The sequence below is a fragment of the Bombina bombina genome, chromosome 4 (genome assembly GCF_027579735.1).
Source record: "Bombina bombina isolate aBomBom1 chromosome 4, aBomBom1.pri, whole genome shotgun sequence".
Lineage (NCBI taxonomy): Eukaryota > Metazoa > Chordata > Amphibia > Anura > Bombinatoridae > Bombina > Bombina bombina.
The window spans coordinates 442,501,391-442,510,470 of NC_069502.1; the positions used below are offsets into that span (position 1 = coordinate 442,501,391).

The following is a 9,080-nucleotide window of genomic DNA, read 5'->3' on the forward strand; positions in this document are numbered from 1 at the left end:
TGATTTGAAGTTTGGTAAACAAGGCAGAGGTGCAGCAGGTTAGCCCAGTGGGATACCTGTTTGTAGTATTAACATTAAATATAGTAAAGGATATAAATCATTTTCTTACTGCTGATACTAAAAACATAAATAATAATGTTGTTTCTCAAAACTAACTTCTGGTAATTTGTTTGGTGGGCTATCTATATAAATATAATTATGTATTTAGGATTAAAAACTGCATATATAGGCATCTTGTCATTGGCATTCAGATAGGTCTCAGTAGTGCATTACTAATTCTTCAACAAAGGATACCAAGAGAATGAAGGAACTTAGAGAATAGAAGTAAATTGGAAAGTTGTTTAAAATTGCATGTTGTATCTGAATCATGAAATAAAATGTTTGGGGTCCATGTCCCTTTAATGACACTTTACTGGGCAGTAAGAACAGGGGCATGGAGCCTGGGAATGAATATTTCAGATGAACTGAAGTTTGGTAATCAATGCTTAACCACTGCTTGTAAGTCCAGTGAAGATACTTGCTTGTGTTGGAAGAGGTATGAGCAGCAGAAAAGGTGACCTTCTTATGCTACATTATACATTAGTAATTAAAGCTTATCCTGAATATTGTTTACAGTTCTGAAGACCATATCTTTAGAAGGATAGAAATAAACTAGACACTGTTCGAAGATGGGATACTAAAATTGTACATAGTCCAATAAATACAACTTACAGATAAAGACTTCAAGAGGTAATATGATAGAATCCTCCAAGAAAAGTATTTAAAAGGACAGACAGCACAAAAAATGTTATTGTTTAAAAAGATAATATCTTTACTACCCATTCCACAGTTTTGCACAACCAATATTTGTTATATTAATATACTTTATAACCTTTAAACCTCTAAATGTCTGCCTGTTTCTAAGCCACTACAGACAGCCTCTTATCACAAGCTTTTTTATTAGCTTTCACAACAGGGGACTGCTAGTTCATGTGAGCCATATAGGTAACATTGTGCTCATGCCTGTGGGTTGTGGATGACACTGCACTAATTGGCTTAAATGTAAGTCAACAGATAATAAATATATAGCCATGTGATCAGGGGGCTGTCAGAAGAGGATTAGATACAAGGTAATCACAGAGGTTAAAAGTGTATTAATATAAACATGTTTTATGTGCAAAACTGGATAATGGGTAATAAAGGGATTATCTATCTTTTTAAACACTAACATTTTTTGGGTTGACTGTCCCTTTAATGAAGATGATACTGAAATCTGTTTTCATAAAAAGGGCAACACCAGAAAAAGGGGAATGATTTCAAGTTGGGGGAGGTAGATGAAGGAGTAATTTACAAAAGCACTTCTTTACAAAAAGTGTGGTTGATTCATGGAATACACTTTAAAGGGACACTGAACCCAATTTTTTTCTTTCGTGATTCAGATAGAGCATGCAATTTTAAGCAACTTTCTAATTTACTCCTATTATCAAATTTTCTTCATTCTCTTAGTATATTTATTTAAAATGCAAGAATGTAAGTTTAGATGCCGGCCCATTTTTGGTGAACAACCTGGGTTGTTCTTGCTGATTGGTGGATAAATTTATCCACCAATAAAAAGTGCTGTCCACGGTTCTCAACCAAAAAAAAACTTAGATGCCTTCTTTTTCAAATAAAGATAGCAAGAGAATAAAGAAAAATTGATAATAGGAGTAAATAATAAAGTTGCTTAAAATCGCTGCTCTATCTGAATCAATAAAGAAAAAATTTGGTTTCAGTGTCCCTTTAAGCAGAAGTGGTAAGGCCAAACATTGCAAAGGAGCTGAAGAAGGCAGTAAATACACAAAAGGTTATCTAATAAGCCTTAATTAAAGTTACATTTCAAAAAGAAATATGGAAATACTCAATCAGACTTCTGTGGTTTCACTTCTGCCATTCAAATCTGGCTCTCTATTTTGCTAGATTTCATAAGGAGGTCAGTGTAATGTACAATCAATAATACTCAGCATTTACTTTAGATGTTTAGCACCAATGAATTGGGGGGGGGGGGTGAAACTTTATAATTCCTTAAACAGGATAAGGGGCTGGTCACCTGTCTTATATAAACCAAAAGAGGGAAATGATGATGATAATGGAAGTTTTTAGTAGGACTCATTTAATTATTATTCAGACACACTTAAAGGGTTTATTCTACTTGATTTCTGTTATTGTTTAAAAGGATAGTGTAAGAATATATATATATAACAATACTGACACCACTTTGGCCTCTATTTATCAAAGGTCTGTCCGACCTGATCCGACAGTGCGGATCAGGTCCAACAGACCTCGCTGAATGCGGAGAGCAATACGCTCTCTGTATTCAGCATTGCACCAGCAGCTCACAAGACCAAGCACAATGCATATAACACCAGATAAGGTACAACATGCACCAAAAAGGGAATTATATTTTGTCTTAGAATGTATTCACATAAAGCATACATGCTTTTAAATCTGTACAAGATGAGTAAAGACCTTTTGAGTTTAAACAACCCACTTATGCTGCACTGTATTCTGATTATTAAATAAAAGGCCACCTAAAAATGTGCTTATTTTGAAAGTCACTATTGCTCCCCCCCCCCATCATATGCATGCTTCCAATGGTACTTACATATCCGCTCTTGAATAATTGTGAGTGTGCCTTAAAAGCTCCAAATGCAGTGGTGACTTCTATATATAAAAAGATGAAAATACATTTTGAAGTATTAATTTCATTTAGCTTTCTAATGGTATGAACATTACAATTTAGCTAAGGTTGGTAAGTAAATGTAATGCCCTTTTAATGAGCAACATATTGCAAAAGCTTAGCATGCATCACTTTTTTTCTATTTGCATGTTTTATTCTTTTTTATAGCAAATTCAGAAAACACAAATAAAATTCCATTTTGACATGAGGTTTAAACATAGGCACTTCTTGAAGACCAAAAACATCTTGCATATTGCTGTCAGTTTAAAGCATCCACAACTGTTTAAACCTCACCATATTACTGATGCGGCACCAACCAAATGCCATATCTATATTTATATATATATATCATTGCTTCCATCCAGGCTTGCTCCCAGTGACCTCTCTGCGTGTTCTTCTAGAGCTAAAGGCTATTGACACCTTTGAGAATTGGGAGTGGCTAAAAAGAGGCATAATCAATTATCTGATAGATCTACTTCTGCTATCTGAGGAGGCAGATTGTTTAAATGTTACTGAGGCAGTGATAGCTTTTGATAGAAACATTTATGCTAATGTGGATTTCAGATTTATCTAAAGTATCTATTTAATCCCACTTTTTGTCTGCAACTTCCACTTAGATTGTAAACCCTGTAAGGGGCAGAGCCCTGTAATCTCTCTGTCTCCGTCTGCCTGTACTGTCTGTTTATTGCACACCCTGTATAGCTATGAGGCATCTGTCGGCACATTACAACTTTATTAATAATATTAAAACTCTTCCCATGCAGTACAATATTTTTACATTTAAAAAAGGGTTCTTTGGTATGCATGATAGATTAGTTTTTTAGTTTAATGTAAATTATACAGTTTAAAATGTAATTAAATAGGAAGTCTCCTGTGATAAGAATATCTGGGTAAAGATTTCCTTAGCTGTGAGATACATATAGGGACAGGTGTGTCGGTTCAATTCCCTTCTGCCCTACACTTATCACTAATATGTGCACTAATGTCACCCCCTTTCTCCTTTTAACCTACTTTCCCACACAAAATGGGGGTTTAAACCAGGCTTATTTAATATATGAAAAATGGGCCACAACGCAGCCCTACAGTGCATTTTATCCAGCACTTAATTTGACTGGGGTGAATTTTTCCCCATTTTCATCTCATATTAACATTATTTATTTTATTAGATGGAACAGTACAGTGGGGATAGAGGTATAAGAAACTGAAAATGAAGGAGGAGGTCTTAAATGACTTCCTGTATAATAACACAGGTGCACTATTGGTATATGGCCAGACAGCTATTGATACATCTGCGTGGTGGTGTAATGAATCTAGATAAAGCACTATTGGTATATGGTCAGACAGCTATTGATACATATGCGTGGTGGTGTAATGAATCTAGATAAAGCACTATTGGTATATGGTCAGACAGCTATTGATACATCTGCGTGGTGGTGTAATGAATCTAGATAAAGCACTATTGGTATATGGTCAGACAGCTATTGATACATCTGCGTGGTGGTGTAATGAATCTAGATAAAGCACTATTGGTATATGGTCAGACAGCTATTGATACATTGCGTGGTGGTGTAATGAATCTAAATAAAGCACTATTGGTATATGGTCAGACAGCTATTGATACATATGCGTGGTGGTGATATGAATCTAGATAAAGCACTATTGGTATATGGTCAGACAGCTATTGATACATCTGCGTGGTGGTGTAATGAATCTAGATAAAGCACTATTGGTATATGGTCAGACAGCTATTGATACATCTGCGTGGTGGTGTAATGAATCTAGATAAAGCACTATTGGTATATGGTCAGACAGCTATTGATACATATGCGTGGTGGTGTAATGAATCTAGATAAAGCACTATTGGTATATGGTCAGACAGCTATTGATACATCTGCGTGGTAGTGTAATGAATCTAGATAAAGCACTATTGGTATATGGTCAGACAGCTATTGATACATCTGCGTGGTGGTGTAATGAATCTAGATAAAGCACTATTGGTATATGGTCAGACAGCTATTGATACATCTGCGTGGTGGTGTAATGAATCTAGATAAAGCACTATTGGTATATGGTCAGACAGCTATTGATACATATGCGTGGTGGTGTAATGAATCTAGATAAAGCACTATTGGTATATGGTCAGACAGCTATTGATACATCTGCGTGGTGGTGTAATGAATCTAGATAAAGCACTATTGGTATATGGTCAGACAGCTATTGATACATCTGCGTGGTGGTGTAATGAATCTAGATAAAGCACTATTGGTATATGGTCAGACAGCTATTGATACATCTGCGTGGTGGTGTAATGAATCTAGATAAAGCACTATTGGTATATGGTCAGACAGCTATTGATACATATGCGTGGTGGTGTAATGAATCTAGATAAAGCACTATTGGTATATGGTCAGACAGGTATTGATACATCTGCGTGGTGGTGTAATGAATCTAGATAAAGCACTATTGGTATATGGTCAGACAGCTATTGATACATCTGCGTGGTGGTGTAATGAATCTAGATAAAGCACTATTGGTATATGGTCAGACAGCTATTGATACATTTGTGTGGTGGTGTAATTAATCTAGATAAAGCACTATTGGTATATGGTCAGACAGCTATTGATACATCTGCGTGGTGGTGTAATGAATCTAGATAAAGCACTATTGGTATATGGTCAGACAGCTATTGATACATCTGCATGGTGGTGTAATGAATCTAGATAAAGCACTATTGGTATATGGTCAGACAGCTATTGATACATATGCGTGGTGGTGTAATGAATCTAGATAAAGCACTATTGGTATATGGTCAGACAGCTATTGATACATCTGCGTGGTGGTGTAATGAATCTAGATAAAGCACTATTGGTATATGGTCAGACAGCTATTGATACATCTGCGTGGTGGTGTAATGAATCTAGATAAAGCACTATTGGTATATGGTCAGACAGCTATTGATACATTTGTGTGGTGGTGTAATTAATCTAGATAAAGCACTATTGGTATATGGTCAGACAGCTATTGATACATTGCGTGGTGGGGTAATGAATCTAGATAAAGCACTATTGGTATATGGTCAGACAGCTATTGATACATTGCGTGGTGGTGTAATGAATCTAGATAAAGCACTATTGGTATATGGTCAGACAGCTATTGATACATTTGCGTGGTGGTGTAATTAATCTAGATAAAGCACTATTGGTATATGGTCAGACAGCTATTGATACATTGCGTGGTGGTGTAATGAATCTAGATAAAGCACTATTGGTATATGGTCAGACAGCTATTGATACATTGCGTGGTGGTGTAATGAATCTAGATAAAGCACTATTGGTATATGGTCAGACAGCTATTGATACATCTGCGTGGTGGTGTAATGAATCTAGATAAAGCACTATTGGTATATGGTCAGACAGCTATTGATACATTTGCGTGGTGGTGTAATGAATCTAGATAAAGCACTATTGGTATATGGTCAGACAGCTATTGATACATTGCGTGGTGGTGTAATGAATCTAGATAAAGCACTATTGGTATATGGTCAGACAGCTATTGATACATTGCGTGGTGGTGTAATGAATCTAGATAAAGCACTATTGGTATATGGTCAGACAGCTATTGATACATTTGCGTGGTGGTGTAATTAATCTAGATAAAGCACTATTGGTATATGGTCAGACAGCTATTGATACATTGCGTGGTGGTGTAATGAATCTAGATAAAGCACTATTGGTATATGGTCAGACAGCTATTGATACATCTGCGTGGTGGTATAATGAATCTAGATAAAGCACTGTTCTCTTGAAGTCTGTTCATATACAGAGTACAAACTACATTTCATGTTCAGATAAGGGTATTTCTTAAATGTGTTCCTTCAAGAAAAATGCCTCTATGAAGAGGCTGGATATGTTTGTTCTTCTTGCAATAAAAAGTTTAAAGATCCTGTATAGCCCTTTATAGAACTTAAAGGCTGCACAAGTTGTTGTTGTGGTTCTAGGGGCATACTTGGAGATTGTAATATAATATATGTTTAGTTATGTAAATAAATAAAAAAAATGTTTTTAAAGGGATATAAACCAAAACATTTTATTTAATGATTAAGATAAAGCATGTGATTTTAAACAACTTTTTAATTTACTTCTATTTCCAATTTTTCATCGTTCTCTTGGTATCTTTTGTTTGAAAGCAGGGATGTTTGCTTAGCAGCCAGCCCATTTCTGAAGCACTATATGGCAGCAGTTTTGCTAGAATGTTATCCATTTGCCATGCAGTGCTCCAGACACCTACCTTGGTATCTCTTCAACAAAGAATATCATGGTAACAAAGAAAATATGATCATAGAAATAAATGGAGACTTTTTAAAAAATGGTATGCTCTGTCTGAATCAAAAAAGAAAATGTTTGGGTTTCATATTCCTTTAACTATTCTAAAAAATAACATTTCAATGATCTAGGCATTAGCTTAAGGGTAACATGAAAAATATACAAATGTTGAAGTATGCGGAACAAAGCAGCACATTTTTGTCAAGGGGTTAAACATCAAAATGCTAAATGTTAAGAGTAGAGGGTTAAAAAACAAATTGGAAACAAATATGCCAATTTGGAGTTACATAAAGGAGCAATAATTACAAAAATAAAATAGGCTAACTTGCTAGACAGTTTTCTGATTGTTCTATTATTTGCAAACAATGTGTTAAGCACTGGCAAAGGGGTTAAACACATAATTAAAGGCAGCACTGGAATGGCAATGCTTGGTGACTACACACGTATGCAGCTCCTGACCAGTAGTACATTGGCAGTCCAGAGCTAACTGTAACTATTTCTTTAAACCCATTGCATGATTAAAAAACATTGTTCCTCATAAATAATACTTCAATAAGAGAAAGCTCAACACACTAGCTCCCTGATGTCATTTTAAACTAGTTTTGATACCCTGATGTCATTTTAAACTAGTTTTGATAAACAACCCTTAATGATATGCACTTACCTTATCCTAGGGTCAGTCTTATATACTAATCATTATTTCAGCCAAGAAAGTCTCCCCGCGGACTCTAAGTCACTAATACCTCTCAGTGTCTGTTGGTTTCTGCTAAAATGTACTAATCTCATTTCCTTCCATAACCTTTCCCCTCCCCAAACTTGTTCTACTTGTTAAAAAAAAACATTAGGTCTCTTTACAAGTTCTTCTTATTTGCATAGTCATGTAAGAAATGTCAGTTATCCTTAGGCTAATTACAGACACTTAAATATATTTAGCTAAAAACAATCATTAGTTAAGTACTAAACCTCAGCCTTTGCTATCATTCACATAATTAGCCGTTGTATCATTTTTATGATTAACTTAGTTTTTTTTTTTTTGTTTGTTTGTTTTTTAATAATTTTTATTGAGATTAATCATGTAGATAACAACAGTCAAAGGTTCAGTGGTGACTACATTAGGTACATCTTAAATTGGTTTAGTTATTACATTCTGACCTGAGAGGAAATAAACAAAAAACATAATACAGGGTTGTCAACATTCAACGTACCAATCCATTCTGCACGTTACTGTCAGACTAATGAAATGGAACCTCATTTACTTTTAAATATAATAGGAACGCACCTCTAATGTTTCAACAGGCCTCTCATGGACCCATATAAATTAAATGACTTAAGGAGGTGCTTAACTGTAAAACATGGTCACTTTTGGACCAAACATGGAGTGGAATTTAAAAAGAACAAAACAAGAAACAAAGCAAGAAAGAGCATTATAAAACTTGAATCGCCCTAGTGACTATTATTGAATCCCCTACAATAGAGCACATATGATCTCTTGGTTCTAGGCACTAGGGCATAATAGGGAAGGGAGTGAACAGGTTTGGGTTGAATACTGCTACGGCATCGAGCTGCAAATAACAGCAGTAGTCATTATCTGTGGCTGGCAATAAACCTAAAATAACAATAAATATATTCTAGTCTATATGTGGGGTGGGGGTAAGGATAACATTGTTGAGCTAGCTTTTCGGTTTTTAGGTATATCAAATATTAGCCATAGAATCATGTCAAAGCCTCGAGAATGGAACAGTTACCCATGTTGATGGAAAACATAGAGAGTTCACTGCTACACAGTATAGGAGCACCGCAATAGTCTGTAGCCATCCCCAGTGTCCATACCGTGCCACTATTCTTACACCATTGAGAGGCTAGTGACCAGAGTGCTGCAGGACCTAAGCAGTATAGACGGAAGACAGTTGTAAACTGTGGCTTAGGTGCGTCACAGCTCGGACCGGACCTAGCCACCGGGGTCAAAAAACCTGTCTGAAATGTCTTCTGCCATGCCTATAGCAGGAGCCCCCCCGCTCAGCTCCTGTTCCATCAGAGCAGTGAGGTTGTATGGGAGCGTGGCA

General features: G+C 35.9%; 1 long non-coding RNA gene across 1 annotated transcript in view; it reads right to left on the reverse strand.

Annotated features, from left to right (window-relative positions):
* The window catches only part of LOC128655423 (uncharacterized), a 65,380-nt gene extending 57,570 nt beyond the window's left edge, over positions 1–7,810 (reverse strand). The window contains exons 1-2 of the long non-coding RNA XR_008401789.1: positions 7,682–7,810; positions 2,621–2,679 (exon numbers count right to left, since the gene is read on the reverse strand). This is a non-coding gene — a long non-coding RNA (uncharacterized LOC128655423). The remainder of the gene's footprint in view (positions 1–2,620; positions 2,680–7,681) is intronic.
* Between the last annotated feature and the right edge of the window lie 1,270 nt (positions 7,811–9,080).